The sequence below is a fragment of the Megascapheus bottae genome, chromosome 3 (assembly GCF_031878675.1).
Source record: "Megascapheus bottae isolate mThoBot1 chromosome 3, mThoBot2.hap1, whole genome shotgun sequence".
Classification (NCBI taxonomy): Eukaryota; Metazoa; Chordata; class Mammalia; order Rodentia; family Geomyidae; genus Megascapheus; species Megascapheus bottae.
Window position 1 is genome coordinate 14,623,357 of NC_143511.1, and position 17,161 is coordinate 14,640,517.

The 17,161-nt window shown below is 38.3% G+C and overlaps 1 non-coding gene across 1 annotated transcript; it reads right to left on the minus strand.

The window, feature by feature from the left end:
* Window positions 1-16,720: 16,720 nt before the first annotated feature.
* Window positions 16,721-16,827, minus strand: LOC150065001 (U6 spliceosomal RNA). Its single transcript, XR_016535071.1, has one exon. It is a non-coding gene; the product is annotated as a U6 spliceosomal RNA (small nuclear RNA).
* Window positions 16,828-17,161: the final 334 nt, after the last annotated feature.

A 17,161-nucleotide genomic window follows, 5' to 3' on the forward strand; every position in this document is an offset into this window, starting at 1 on the left:
TCATCTCTTGGTCTCTGGTAAAGCTATCCTTGCTCTTCCTTAAGACACTAGCTTCCAGAAAGAAAGTTCTTGGGCTGTAAATTCGCAGTTTTCTTTGTTGTATCTAGCCCAAACTTTCTTCTCAGCATAAAAAACCCATGGCAATAGTCTCCATATCTAGGCTACCAAATGAAATCTTTTTCACTCAAAGCTAGCACTCTCCTACTTGAGCTATCCAGCCCTACCACGGTCTGGTGGTTAATTGGAGATACAGTTCTCAGGGAATTTCCTGTTCATACTAGCTTTAAATCTCTATCCTCAGATTTCAGCCTCCTGAATAGCAAGGATTCCAGTACCTATCTCAATTTACTACCTAAAGTAAAAATAAGTTGGAAGAATAAATATGATCAATGATCGATACACATTACATGAAAGTATGGAAATATAATGAAACCTCTCACTTTGCCCGATGAATACAGCCTAAAAATAGAAGTAAAGAGATCCCACAATTAAAACTTAAAACTCATGAGCAGACTACCTCTCTCTTCCTCTAAAGTCTAGAGGATAACTTAGCAATTTAGCTTTCCCCTTTTCAATAACTTGACAATAAAAGATATAATAAGTTTAAAAGAAATTCATGTCTGCCTGCAAATTTGGCAAGGAGGTTGATTGAGACTGAAATTATAGCTGAAGAGTTTCAAATCTGACTCCCCCACACTAGTCTCCCACCTTCCTTCTTGCAGCCCTATTTTAATTGCTTTCTTCCAAAGTTTTAGTAATTTTCACTTGTATTATCAAGCACTTGTGCTGAATGCTGAAATGAGTATAATACTTATTCTAACCCTGGTGAGTCATGTTCAGGCAATTATTTCCAGTTCTAAACATACGTTTTAAGTTGGGAAGGGAGAATTGTATGGTTGGATAACTCTAGTACTCTGAACAATGGTAGCTGACTGGGAACGTACATTTCTGTTTTGACGAGCCCCTGATTTGTATTTGTAGAAGTGAGTTATAGGCCTAATGTTGATTTCTAAGTAGCTGTGCCTTGCAGGCATATAATCAACCGGAAACCTAGATCCTGGTCTCACCCACAAAGGACCTAATTTTAAATGGTAGGAGGTAATAGCTACACAATTCCAAATGTGCTCTCTGCTCCTGCAGTGGATACAAAGAAGGTCTGGTCTTGTACTTCTCACAGAGGTTAGCTCCTCAAACCATCCTAAGGACAGGGTATAGGAAAAAAAGTGCTCTCTCTCACTTCTGTGAGTGGAACTACTGCAGCCATGAGAACTCACCACAAGCAATAAATGGTGGTATCTCAGAGTCCATTTGCTCAATGGACTGGATTAAAAAATGGCTACTCACTTGTACAACTACTTAAAAATAATTAAAACCAAAAAGAAATGTGAAGATCAAAGTATGATGGAGGCACTAGAGCCAAATCATGATGACACATTTGTGTATATGTGTGTCCCACATGCAGAGATAGACAAGCACATGTATGAATCATGGAATTATTTAGACACATGGGGAAATCAGTTTCCTCACACCCACTGCAAATGTGCAATATCAGCAGACATTGGAGTAGGAACTCCTTGCAGTGTCCATGGGCATTTACTCCTTCACAACCAGCTTGACTTCCAGAAGCTTCTTCAGGCAGTAAAGTGAAAGTCCCTTGGCTCTATCCACAAAATATTTTCTGGTTATCACTTTAACAGTCAGCTTGATTTAACAAAGCTATGGCTGAAAGATGGTATGGAAAGACAAAAATCACATGTCTCTTCATGGAAGGAAGACTTCAAAATTGTGCTTATTGCAGGTCTTGTGGACTGAAGATAAAAGCCTTCTAATGAATGAATTTTACAGGCCTCCAGGACTTCAATGACGAATCATTCCTCATTGCTCGGCAATGTAGGGCTGTTTGCATTGGTTCCTAACAGATCCTCTGCTATACCCATCAAAACTACTTTACCAGGAAAAAGGAAGAATGAGACAGGACTTAATAAATCTAGCTACAGTATTATTCCTTCTCAGTACATAAAACAAAGTTAAAAGCAAAGAATCCAAGGAATAAAAAAAAATCATACTCGGTGAAAGCCATGCATGGTTTTCCTCATTCAAGCATCTACCGATAAGCTATTTATCATAGCTAACAGTGTGAGCGCTTGGTCCTAGAGAATAAGAGATTGTTCAGGTGATCTTGGTGAAGTGGATGGACCCTGACTACCCTGACAGCACCCACAGAGAGAATGCACAAAGGAGAGGATGGAAGTGTTTAGCAGAGTACGCAGGATGGAGGGAAGGAAAGCTGCTGTGCCTCACTGAGCCTGAAGAAACGCTTCACAAATGGAAGTGCTAAAGGCAAAATGTGTCTCTCCAACCACAACCAAGAGCAAGCACAAGATCCACACTATGGGAAGTATTTAAGAACTGAAGAAATGTGCAGAAAGGCTGACATTGATCAAGAAAACCTGTTTCCAGATGGTATCAAGTAAAAAAAAAATCTAAATACCATAAAAAAACACAAACCTGCCTCAGGAAATGTATCTCAGACCACATGTTGAGTTGGACAGAAATAGAAATGTGCGTCCTTTTTGAACAGTGATTCTTTAAACTTGTTCTGGATAGATGGAATGGCACTAGAGACCCTTGAAAGGAATGTGGGTGGGAGGTCATCTTTCTGGGCTGTGGTTATAAGGTCACTGTTGGGTGAATTTTGAACTCTTATTGGAGACATTCCAACACAATGTGTTTCTAAGGGTTAAAAAAAAGTTAGTCTTGCTGAAAAACATAGCATATGGAGAAAGAATGTTGATGATGCTTTTTTCCAAATTGAAAGTGCTTCAGCTGCAACATTCTGGACTCTTGGAAATTTACTTGATTCTCCTAATGTCATGAAAAAGGAAACAGTAACAGATGAAGCCTGATATGCTTTACCCCTGTCAGGACTTAAAGATCAAGGAATTCTAAAAAGGAGTTTAGACTAATTTTTATAGTGTGTTTGGGATCTGTGTGACTGGAAACATGCTCTTGCTTGCATTTTCTGTTGTTCATTTGAGGTATTATGAAGCCTTTGCTGTTTGTTTGGTTTGTATTGTTACGCCAATCTTAGGACTTGAACTCAGGGCCTGGGCATTATCCCTTAGCTTTTTTTTCTTTTTCAGTGCTGATCCTCTGTCACTTGAGCCATACCTCCACTTCTGGCTTTTCTGGTGGTGAATTGGAGATATGAGTCTCACAGACTTTTCTGCCAGGGTTGGCTTTGAACCACAATTCTCAGATCTGTTTGTTCTGTGGCTAGAATTACAGGTGTGAACTAGCAGTGCTAGGGTTAACTCTTTTTGATTGGTGCCTTGAAGTTACAATGAATGATCTTCTCATTCTGAAGGGAGCCATTTTGGCTATGGAGAAAGAGTCAGGGGGCTAGGAGCATGATCTAGTGGCAGAGTGCCGAAGCCCTGGGTTCAGTTCTCCAGTACCACACACACAGTAAAAGCCAGAAGTGGCACTGTGGCTCAAGAGGTAGAGCCTTGAGAAAGCCAAAGGAAAATGCCCAGATCCTGAGTTCAAACCCCAGGACTGGCAAAAAAAAAAAAGAAAAGAGGTAGATGTGCAAGAGGAATTCCATATAAAGTCTAAGAGAACAGCCACAATCACTCTTTATCTAGAGTCAAAAGCACTTAAGGAATAGAATGGGGTCATACTGTCCTATGATATCTGCTTTCTAGAACATTGCATTCTACTATAAGGATTATGAGGAAAGACATAAATAAGATTTATGATGATTTGTGGTGAAGATGATGATATGGAAGAATAGAAAGAGAAGGAAGAGGAGGAGAGTGAAGAGACAAAAAAGGAAGAGGAGGAGAAGACGAAAATGCAGAGAAGAAAGGAGGAGAATAAACAAAGAGGATGAGTCACATCCAGAAAAGGAAGAGGAGAAGGAAAAGGAGGTGAAGAAAAGAGAAGAGGAAAAGGAAGGGACTACCCCAGTGCTGTATATAACATATCTTGAAGCACAGAAAACAGAAGTTTGACATCTCTTGTGGAAGACAGGGGAGACTCCAAAGATCAAGTAACAATGGTCACTTGAGTTGGACTTAGAAAGAAGAGCTCTTTTCCACTTGAATGAGTCATTCCAGGCAAAAAGTAGAGCATTCACAAATACATAGAGCAAATATAATGCAGAGAAAATTATAAATTGTTCTACACAGAGAATATGGAGAGGCAGTGGCAAGAGCTGTAGGTAAGAAATGGTACAGCCAAGACTAAGAAAATGTGACATTGTTCAGGCTTCATCTTACAGGTGACAAGAAGACACAGTACAGTTGTTAAGAGGAGAATGATATGGTCATATCATTTGGCTTTGGAATATTTTGCTGCATGGAAATTGTGAAAGGCAATAGCTCTCTCAACATATAGATTGCTACAAGAATAAGAATTTTTAGTTACCTTTGAGATTGCCTTCAATATTTCAATATTTTTTTAAAAAGCAAACGTAGTATAATAATTTATGGAACTTTTATTCTTGCTTTTTAGAAAATGTCTAGCCCTTTCTCTTGAAGAAAGTAAGGGGAAATAGATGTTGTTTTACAGAGAAAACATGTATTTTCATGTTCTTACCAGCTGATAATGGGGGGAAATTCAATGGGAGTTATCATTTGTCTAATGACACTATTAGAAGTATTCGGGTTGTTAACACATCAATCACTGGGGATCCTGTTCAATGTGGAGGAAATAAAAGACCTTTTTAACAGATGACAAGAAAACTCATCTGTACAGTAATCAATGTCCTGTCAAGACTGGAATTTATTGTTGTTGTTTAAAAGTGCCCTAACTGGGTACAGATAGAGGTTAAATTGAGAAGGTAGGCTATTTTTAAAGGAGATCCTCAGGTCAGTGTGATTCTTAGGACCTAGAATTATATTCATGAGATTGTGAGAAGTACCTCAGAGCTGCTCTGTGCTTCTCAAACACAAGTTATGTCATGATGTATAGCTGTAGCTGTCTTGCTCAGGACTTTTACGAGTAGGAAGCAAAGTGATTTTGGGATTAGAAAGGAAAGCCACTCTACTTGTGAGAGGAAGGTATCAAGTGTGATAGCCAGACACAAGTATTCTTAGAAATAGGCTTACATGATTTGTGTAGAAGTTGTGAAGAGCTGTTAGTGCACTCTAGTGTTTTCCAATCTCTCTGGGTTAAATGTAAAAAATTCCTCACTGCTTGGATGAGTGAAGGTCTCCAACATTACAGCTGAGTTAATTTGGGAATTGTGCATCTTCTCCCACAGAGATAGAAGATTGCCTTTGTCTTTATGGTTTTGATAGCTCTTGAGCTTTGGAGTTGGATCTAAAAGTAGCAAAGTATAAAAAGAAAACCATCAGTCTAGGGATCAGAAAACCAATTTTGGTCTTGGTTATGTCACTCACAAGTGGTCGTTGGAAGCCATTGGGTCTCAATTGAACGTCTGGATTTTGATTTTTTTAAAAACCGGAACATTGTTCCCCAGTCTTGTTAGATTGCTTCTTCTAGATGGTGCTGTGTGGGATCAGGACATCCACCTAATATTCTGTTAGCATGATGAGCATTGTTACTAGTGCTGTCCAGAGAGAACGCTGTGAAGATGAAATCTGTATAGGAAGTGAAATTAGGTGCTGAAAACAGTAACGATCATCGAAGGCCTGGGCAAATGGCACAATGAATGAGAAATCAGAAGGTTTGAATTTCCTCTTAAGCACTGGGATTTTGGCAGCAAACATTTGTCAGACTATCTAACTTAATGGAAGTTCATCTCTGATGGAGTAATAGAATCTAATTATATATATTGACCTTGAATTTTAATGACTCGCCAAAGAGACTAAAGATATTTCAGACAAAACACTAATATCTTGAACCCTACATCAGACAGCACTGCTTTCATGCTTTCGGTGATTTGCATCGGGATGGCCCACACAATACCAAACATACCTATCCCTAATGCCTAAGTCAGGACCTCTGCTGATGATGGCATTACATTGAGACAATAAGTCGTTTGAGGAAAGAAACCACAACTAATATGCATTACTTTCTCCATATACAAGTCAGAATATAATAGCTCCTGGCCAACATAAGCTCTCTCTCCTGATTTTTCTTCAAAGCACATAAACATACAATTCTTTATGACCCTCATATTCTCTTCTCTTACTCCATCAACCAACTGTCAAAACCTAGAGACTTTTGCTGAAGATTCTTTCTGCATGTTATCCGAGGGAGGGGCGGGGGGAGATATGTAAAACCTCCTAAGAAATTCCAATATTATCCATCGTGATACAGACTCAATCTCTGGACACAGGACATATGGGAGAATCTAGCTTTTGTTGAGTTAGGGACTCTTACCATATTCTTATTGCAACGGAGAGTCCTTTCTTTGCATTGTACTGCCTTGCTGTGACTTTCCATTACCCTCTATCATTCCATACCTCAAAAGAGAGTTCTGTTTGTTTCAGTTCCCTGCAAAACTTTTGACTTAAAGATCTCAGAAGATCTCAGACTGAACACCACTCCCTACAAGTGATAGCAGTTTTACCCATAAATACTTCTGTTTATAATTCTGACTAGTCACTCATACCTCAATGGTCTGAGACAGGTCAACCAGAGACTCCCTGCTCTTACTTTCTCATGCTTAGCCTCAGTCCGTACCCTTCATTCCTGTTCTCTTCCCCTTTTTTGACCTATCCTCAAATATTATCTCTGCAGAAAATATGTGTAATGGAACAAACAGACCTCTTCCCACTGTAGTTATTATAAATGTTTCTCTGGCATTTGAGGGGCTTTAAAAAATCAAAAGATATTGTTTGCAATGGGAAAAAACAACAACTAAACCCAAACTTCAATTGTTAACTAAAAACTCTATCATTATAATCAGAATAATAACTTGATCTTTTCTTAAGTTTTTTTTCTGATTGTTTTTTTAGACACTGCCTTGTGGAAATCTTAGCCAGTGAAATCAGCATGGTACCTACTGTGTGCCTAGAACACACTGAAATTTCTGTGCTAAGCTCTCTCCGGGGAGAGCATGGGCCATCAGGTCTTGTGGCAATCGAAGCTAAAGCTGTAAGCTCAGGCTACAAGCCAAATGCTGATTCCTCTTCCTTATTCATCACTGTCTTCCCTCCTGAAAAGAGAATAAAACCATTCTCATCTTACAGATAAATGTCTGTGGCCAAAATCTCAGTTCTTAAAGAGGAAATCTAAAACCTTTCCATTTCTCATCCCTTCTGCCATACAATCAGACCCTCAATAACATCGACTTCACTATCCCATGTTTTCTCCTAGACAGATACCTTTATAGCACTCTCTTAAGTAACCAATAGTCATATTAAACCCTCCTTATGAGGATTTAATGAAATTTTGTATGAAAAGGTCTTAACGTTCAATACATCCACAGCAAAGACTCTCTAAGTAATGCAAGTTATTGACATGATCATCTGGAGAGACTATGGAGTGTTTATGAGTGCAGACTCTGGAGCCAACTCCAGGCTTGAATCCTCACTTTGAAACTTACTAAGCTGTGTGTGTAGTTTTGGCAAATTATTCACCCTTTCTGCACTTCTTTCATGATGATGATTGTGATGATAACGACAATGAAGAAAACACTAGAATCCATCTTATTGAGTTATTGAGAGGTTAAGAATCCATTTGAAGTACTTAAAAGACTGTCTGATCTACAGTATTCCTGGTAAATGGCACGTATGGGCTAGCTTTATTGATATACATGTGCCCATTGTTTTAGGAGAAAATAGAGGGCTCAGCTACTGCTTCCTTCAAGAATGTGAATACATGTTACGCCTTGAGCATATTTTCTCTTTTATGTATCTCTATGTGAGCCCATGTGTGTGTGCATGTGTGTGTATGTGTGTGTGGAAGGGTGTGGGTGTGTGTGTGTACATGAGCATGCTTGCATGTGCCAGTATATACATGCACACATGCATAGAGTTGGAGTCTTGAACTCTGCCTGGGTGCTGTTGCTGAGATTTTGTGCTCTAGGATAGCACTGTATTACTTGAGCCGTGTTCCACTTTAAGCTTTTTTTTTGGTTAATAGGAGATAAGGGAATCACAGGTGTTTCTTCCCAGACTGGCTTTGAACCTGTATCATAAGATGCCAGCTGCCTAAGTAGCTAGGATTACAGGTATGAGCCACTGGTTACCTGATCATTTGGGATTTCTTATCTTGCTGTCCTAATTAATCTTCTATACTAATATTGTGTCCAATCAGCACTAGAAATGATTCGAGATGGCTTGAGTTATCTGTTTTTTCTTCCCTTAAGTACAACACCAAAGGATCATACTGAAGTTACTCAAGTCATGGAATCAGCCTAGAGGCCCATCAATTAATGAATAGAGCTAGAAAGCAAGACATGCACATACCATGAAATATTCTTCAGCCTTAAAGATGAATGGATTGAACTGGGAGTTTGGCCTAGTGGTAGACTCCTTGCCTAGCATGCACGAAGACCCAGGTTCGATTCCTCAGTACTACATACATAGCAAAAAGCTGGAAGTGGTGCTGAGGCTCAAGTGATAGAGCTCTAGCCTTGAGAAAAAGTCCAAGGACATTGCTCAGGCCCTGAATTCAAGCCCCAAGACTGGCAAAAAAAAAAATGAATGGATTGTGTCATTTGTAGGAAAGTGAATGGAACTGGAGATCATCTGGTAAGTGGAATAACACAGGATCGGGGATTCAAACACATGTTTTTTCATATTGTACATATTAAAAATAAAATATAAATGATGACAGGAAGCTATTTGAACAGAGAAGGAGCTAGTGAGATGGCAAAGAAAGAAAAGAGTTGGAAATAGGAGATGAATACTACCAAAGTGCATGTATAACTTTACATATCTCATACAATTAACATACAATTAATACATGTTAACATAATAAAATAAAAATGATAAAGGAGCGGGGCTCGGTGGCTCATGCCTATAATCCTAGCTACTCAGGAGGCTGAGATCTGAGGATCAAGGTTCAAAGCCAGTCTGGGCACTAAAGGACCTGAGACTTTTATCTCCAAGTAACCTCTAGAAAACGGGAAGGGGGCTTGGCTCAAGGGCAGGGGGGTAGCCTTGAGCTGAAGAGCTTAGGGACAATGCCCAGGCCCAGTTCAACCCTAAGTCCCACAATAAAAAAAAAAAAGATAAAGGAGAGTAGATATTTTCCGTGTATACCCATATCCATCCCAAATGCATACAGGGCCTTCCTCTCTTGATCACAGATAAGGGAAGTCATAGAAGTTGACTGAGCTTCCGTAGGAACCTTAGATACTCAAACATGAAAGTCTTTGCTTCACTCTCAGCACAAGAAAAAGACCGAACAGAAGTTAAGCTCCTTATAATAAAAATAATGTGAAGAAAGAAAGAAAGAAAGAAAGAAAGAAAGAAAGAAAGAAAGAAAGAAAGAAAGAATAGAGGGAGGGAGGAAGGTGGGAATGAAGAAAGGAGGGAGAGAAGGAAGGAAGAGAAGAAAGGGAAGGGAAGGGAGGGAAGGGAAGGGAGGGAAGGGAAGGGAAGGGAAAGGAAGGGAAGGGAAGGGAAGGGAAGGGAAGGGAAGGGAAGGGAAGGGAAGGGAGGGAAGGGAAGGGAGGGAAGGGAAGGGAAGGGAAGGGAAGGGAAGGGAAGGGAAGGGAAGGGAAGGGAAGGGAAGGGAGGGAAGGGAAGGGAGGGAAGGGAAGGGAGGGAAGGGAAGGGAAGGGAGGGAAGGGAAGGGAAGGGAAGGGAAGGGAAGGGAAGGGAAGGGAGGCAAGGGAAGGGAGGGAAGGGAAGGGGAGGGGAGGGGAGGGGAGGGGAGAGAAGGGAAGGGAAGGGAAGGGAAGGGAAGGGAAGGGAAGGGAAGGGAAGGGAAGGGAAGGGAAGGGAAGGGAAGGGAAGGGAAGGGAAGGGAAGGGAAGGGAAGGAAGCCCTTTGTTCAGTTACTGGTGCCTAGAGTATCCACAGTGACCTTAAAATGAATTCTAACACCACTGACAGCCTTCCCAAATTCCAGAGTTCCTGAAACATGCAATGCAGATTCAAAGTCAGAAAATTTCATCAACAGCGCATTAAACTTCAAAAATCTAAATGCTAAAGGGCTGAAAATTCAATCTAATTAAAATGGTTGAACACGGTCACAATTAAACAGTGAGAGAATTATGGAAAAGTAAATATTTACCCACACATTGTACACTTATTAGGGTTTACAAAGAAATGTTTCTCATCTGCACAGCTTTCCTTTGTAATGATATTGTTATGAGGCAATAAATGTGGTTATAGTTAATAACAGATGTTAAATGGCATAATTCATCCTGAAACCTCACTAATTACTACAGAGCAGGAGACAAATGCTAGCATCAGATGGGAGGAATTTCTTATCTGTTAGTTTGTAAACTGAGAAAATGAAAGGGCACTTGTAGAAAATAGAAATATTTAAAGCAATGCCTTACTGATTTAAACAAACAGTTCGAACACTTTAAAATGACAACAGGCTTTGCCTTGCTTCATTCAGAAAAACAAATTAGCCTGAATGAGTTTGAATTAACTTGGCTACTCTACTGATGATCATTTTCTAAATTCATTTGGGGGATAATACTCCATATTATGAACTGCATCACTTATTGTCTTCAGAATGATGATTTTTTTACCATTAAATATTTCACTTTCCTTTAGCTTACTAAGTCTTTCCCTTTAAAGCCTGTATAAGCAGAAGAGGAAGCAGGATAAAATGATATCTAAAGCAAGGTTGATTTGCCTAAAGCACATTGAAAAGAGTGGAGAAAAGTAAAGAACTAAAATATTTTTTCCTAATAATTCTGAGAAGGCAGATTGAGGACATTAAGATAAAGAGGTATCTCTTGTTATCTTCTTCAAAACTCAACTTTCTGATAACCATTTTAACTATCCTAACATGGCTGACTTCTTGTTTATTCTGTAAGATTTGGTTACTTGTCCTATTTCCATGTCATCCTCTTGATGGGCATCCTTCAGAATAGTAATGACTGATTTCCAGCATTATTTTCAAAGCTTTCCGTCTTGTATCTAATTTCTACTATTCTTCAAAATTAATGAGCTTACTATACACCTGGATTCAAACAAAGTCACCATGCAGAGGTGAAAATAACAAGGATTTTCAAAGTCTTTGGGTGTACAGAACTCATGCTTGTGTTATGGCAGTACACACACACACACACACACACACACACACACACACACCTACAATAAAGGGGGTATGAGTGGGTAAGAAGCAGGAAAACAAACACAATTACTGTTTTTCTGTGAGGCAGAAACTACCACACAAAGTGTTAGACTGTCTTTTTATGTTATGGAAAGCCTGACAGCCACAAGATTATCATGTTACACCTCGAGTGAGACAAACTTGAGTCTTCTTTGGTGATTCTCTTGGAGAAAAATCTTGCCAATAAGATAGAAATAATAAATTCAATATATACCTATCAATACAGTCACTGGGTCGAGCTGTGTTTTTTTCCCTTGCATATCTTGGGGAACAATGTGGAAAGAAACATACTTAAGAAAAAGGTAGGGGCACTTTATTCTACAGAGAATGGATGGCAGGTTGGCTTCCCAAGCCTCAACACAGAATGGCATCACCCGAGGATTTTCCTGAAGGACAGCTCTCACTCCAGAGGCCTGGGGCAGGTCTGCTTCCAACAGTGTTAATGATGTCCCAGGCGAGGCTACTGCCGCTGCCACTGTTACCTACGGCCCACACAGAGAAAGGAGGACTCAGAGCACCTCCAGTGCCTCTCATCTAAATTGGGGTCCTTTCACCACAGTGGAAGTGTCATCAGTGATCATTCTGGAAAAGGAAACAAAGAGAAAGCTCTTACTGAGCCTTCAGTTAAAAAGCTGGAAGAATGTTTAAAGGAAATCTTGACGCATTCCCCATACATGGCCATCTGAAGAAAACATTTCATAGGGTTGAAAAAAAAAATGTGTGTTTGTGGCACTCTCCTTTGAAGATATCCTGAGACCTTGCCTGGTGGTCAATTTCATTTTGAACAACATCCACTGTATTTAGCACAAGTGTCCTGCATTTTATTATCAGCTAATTCTGTCAATCCAGAACCTATTAAAACATTCCTCTAAATGATACGTCTTTCCAAAACTCAAAAACTGTTCATTCACATGTAATCTCTTGATTTCCCACTCTGCATGCTAAGCGATCTCAAATGGTTCAGACTTTCTCAATGGGATGCTTTCCAACCCTTTAATCATCTGGGTAAGCTATCCAAGTGATGTCATCCCCCTAGAGAGTAATTTATTCTATCCTCTGAAAAAAAATCAGCCTCTTCTCTGTTTTCATTATTTCAATCCCTCATGGCCTACTTCTTTTCAAGAATTTCCTTATCATCTTTATGGATCATTATCATCTTAACCGAGTAACTACCAAATTCTGTGTGCCTAAATCATTCACTTGCAAAGGAAAGAGATTGCATTGATATACACAGTATTACAATCTTGCTGACACTTGAGGAGTGCCCTTCTTATTTCTTCTTCTCCATTAGAAGATCTTGTGCTGAATTTCTTTGTTGTTTTATTTTTTAAATCTTTGTTATTTATTTTGTTATATTTATTTGGTTATTTATACTGTTGATTTTTGTTTTTTGGTTTCTAAAATATTCTGGTTTTTCTTTTACATTAAATTTATTTCTAATCAATAAAAACATAAAAATTATACATAGTTATGAGGTACTATGTGATGTTTTGATATATATATATAGTGTAATACTTAAGTCAGTTTGAAGTCTTTAGGTCCTCATGCATTTATCATTTGTTTATAATAAAGCATGCAAAATATGTTATTCTAGCTTTGTAAAATATACAGTACATTACCTTTAATCAGAGTTACCCTATTATGAAATAGCACACAAAAATTTCTTACTCCTAACAATAATGTAGTATTCACTGGCAACCTCTTCCCTTCTACCCTCTACCATCTCTGACAGTTGCCATTCTGCTCTCGACGTCTATGAGACCAAGAATACAACCAAGAAAGATACAGGACAATATCCTTGTGGATGCAAAAACCCTCTACAAAGTACTAGCAAACCAATCAAGAGAACATTACACTCACCATGATCAAGTGACACTCAACCTGGGATGAGTCACAAATTTATTACAACCCCTTAAACTTCATAAAGGTCAAAGCCAACACAATCATTTCAATAGATGAAGAAAAGAAATATGAAAAAAATTAACTTCCTTTCATTAGAAAGATGTTGAACAAATTAGGCATTGAAATGGCTTGCATATGAAGTGATATGCATATGAGTGCATACCTTTATTAGCTACTAAAGAGGCTGAGATCTGAGGATTCCAGTTAACATCAGCCAGGGCATAAAGGTCTGTGAGACTCCATCTTAATTAACCAGCCAAAATCTAGGCAGCAGAGGCAGCAGCAAGAAGAAAAGGAGGCAGAGGAGGAGGAGGAGGCAGATTGTCCTTCTACTGCAAAGGGCAGTGAATGGGTTACAGCTATTCAAAGTAATTCTATACCTATGGAGGGAATGTTCTTTAGCATAATAGAAATGATATGTAATAAGCCAACAGCTAGCATGGTACCAAACGGGGAAAGCTGATCACTCTCTCTAAAACTTAGAAGAAAGCAAAGATGCCATTTCTATCTGTTTAATTTGATATAACAATTGGAGTCATATACATAATTGACAGGAAAAATGAAAGAGCATCCAAAAGAGAACTAAATTATCACTATTTACAGATAACTATTTACAGATATTATCTTTTATGTAGAAACTCCCAAAGATTCCATCAAACAAATAAACGAACAACTTAGAACTAGTAAATGAATTCAGAAAATTAGCAGGATACTAAAGAATGAAAGATCCAATTATTGAAGTAAGAAAATTTTTCATTTATAATAGCTATAAAAATAAAGCAACTGAAAATAAATTCAACCATTAGGTGAGATATCTTTACTTACAGATTGAATAAAAAAGACACTATCAAAATACCACGAGCATTCCTTAGAGAATCAGAAAAAATATCCAAGCCAAAGCAATTGTGAGCAAAAAGGAGAAAGGAGGAGATATACTACCTAGTTTCAAAATACATTATGAAGCTATATTAATATAAAAGTATGGCTTGCACATAATAGCAGATCTCTAAACCAGTGAGTCAGAATTAGAGTCTGGAAGCTAATCCATAAAACCACAGGCAGCTTATTTTTGACAAAGGTGGCAGAACATACATTGGAGAAAGTAGTAGTATTATTTGCAAATATTAATATTAACATTGACATATTAATATTAAAATATATTTTATCCTAAAAAATTCAACAACAAAGCTAGGCACAGTGGCTCACTCCTGTAATCCTAGCTACTCAGGAGGCTAAGATCTGAGGATCACAGTTCAAAGCCAGCCCGGGCACTAAAGTCCATGAGACCCTTATCACCAATTAACCATAAGAAAACCAGAAGTGGCACTGTGGCTCAAGGGGTAGGGCATTAACTTTGAGCTCAAGAGCTCAGGGACAGTGCCCAGGCCCCGAGTTCAAGTCCCTTGACTGATAAAAAAAATTATCAGCAACACAGGGCCAGGAGTGTGACCTAGTGACCTAGTGGCCCTGGGTTTGATTTCTTGGTACCACATACACAGAAAAAGCTGGAAGCGGTGCTGTGGCTCAGGTGGTAGAGTGCTAACCTTGAGAAAGCTCAAGGACATTGCCTAGGATATGAGTTTAAAGCCCCAGAACTCAAAACAAAAATCAACAGCACAAAAACCAAAATGAGAAAAAAATCCTATAAGTTCTATATAGACATTTTTCAGAAGAAGACATACAAAGAAAATATACAATATATTTTAACAATATATGACTCAATATGACTATTGGAGAATAGAAAATCAAAACCACAAGAATGTATGCCCTCACATCTAGAAGAATGGCTACTGCCAGAAAAGACTAAAGATCTAAGGACCTATGTGTCATGCCTTCAGCCCTAGCTACTCAGAAGTAACTAGCTACTCAGCTATTCAGGGGTAACTGCGTTCAGAAGATTGAAGGCAGCCCAGGAAGAAAAATGTGCAAGACTCAATCTCTATTTTTTTCATATACTTTTTATTATAATTAATAGAAGGGTTATATTATATTCACAAGATAGAAGGTGCGTTACTTCACAGACATTGATACCCTTTCTCATGTCTTGGTCCCCATTTCCCTCCCCCACCCCTGCCTCAATCTCTATTAAACCAGCAAAATGTTGAACTGGAGGCATGGTTCAGCTGGTAGACCAGCAACCATAATAAAGAAAGCCAAGGGTAAGTGCTTTGAGTACCTGACACTAGCATTTACCCCAACAATACTAAACAACACAAGTATTTGCGAGAGTATTGACCAGACTGTAGATTTATCATAGCCATTATGGAAAACAGTAAGGAGATTGCTGAAAAACAAAACCAAAACCAAACAAACAAAAACAGAAAAACAAAAAGTAAAACTAGAATATGATCAATTGCTCTGCCAGAAATACATTCAAAGAAAATAGATGGACTTATTATATTAAAAAGAGCTCTGCATTCTCACTTTCATTATAGCACTGTTCACAAAATCCAAGAAATAAAAACCATCTTAAGTTTTCATCAGCTAAAAGAATAGATTTTTTTAAAGCGGTACAAAGCCACAGTGGAACATTATTCAGCCATTTTTTTAATCCTGTTATTTGCAACAACATGGATGGAACAGATTATTATGTTAAATGAAATAAACCAGACACAGAAAGAACAATAGGCTATGATCTCACTCATATCTGTTATTTTAATTTCCACAAATGATATTTTCCTTCCATATATCCTTTTTATTCCAATTCTAGTTTCAGTATCTTCTCTGATTTCTGTACTAATATCGATAATGGGTTTTCTTGTCAGGTCTAATTCTATTTGCTTGGTGTATTCTTTTTCCTCAGTATTGTTTTAGTCAGATCATTTTGACTTTTGCCATGTGCATTAGATTCTTTCTTTGAGAGAAGAGCCCGGTGGGCCTTCGCAGTCTGCTTTCTCAACAATGGAGCACTTGTGAAGCTCCTTGGAAGACTAGTTCTCAACGTAAAGCTTGGTGTTGATTTCACCGTCGGCTGCTGGACTTTAGTCATTTCGTTGAATACATCCCAAGACCCGTAACATTTGCTTAATCTCCCTGTTTAGCTCTCCCTTACTTGTGGTTTCTCTGTCCAGAGAATGGCCATTTGACTTCTTCAGAGAGGAAACTTCTAGTCCTTACATGACAGAAACAAACATCAATACCTCTGTCATAGGCATTATATCAATGAATCTCCTCCCCATTATTTTTTTCTCTTTTTGTTTGTTTATTATGGTTTTTTTATATATATATATATTATAATTAATAGAAGGGTTACATTTTATTCATCAGATAGAAGGTGCATTACTTCACAAATATTGATACCATTTCTCATGTCCTGTTTCCCATTTCCTTCCCCCTCACAACTTGATTTCCCCCCTTCCCTCTCCTATTTCAAACAACCAATTAAGCATATATAAAATATATCAGACAACAAGGTGAAATATTGTAACAATATGACATAAGCAAGACAGTAAAAGAGATGAGAGATAACACAGTACATCAAGGACAACAATCACTCATTATATGGCTTTTGTTTTTATATCCTGGAGGTCCTTATATTTAGCATCATACTATATGGCCATATGTGTCTAGATTTTGTTCTATTGTGAATCTCTGCAAAAATATGGAACCCTTCACAAATTTGCTTGTCATCCTTGCACAGGCGCCATGCTAATCTTCTCTGTATCGTTTCAATTTTAGTGTATGTGCTGCCGAATCAAGCACGGTTTTTTGTGTTGTTTTTTTTTTTAAGATAGGCTAACCCTGTTTGTAGTCCAGGCTATCAGTCCACTTATCTCATCCTCCCTAGAGCTAAGATTCCAGGCATGTGTCTCCAACTTCTGCTACATTCTTTTTTTTTAATTAAATAAATTTTTATCGTTCATTTTTACATCAGATTTTAAATGACAAGTTTAACAAATAAGTTTTCAAGAAGGGAATCTCTATTTACAATCATTGGGACTTAGTATTTAGACCTTAATCTAAATTAGGCTAAGGGTTTGTATGTCATAGAAATGTATTAATTTATGAAATAAAACATTATGTCTATAGAGTCATA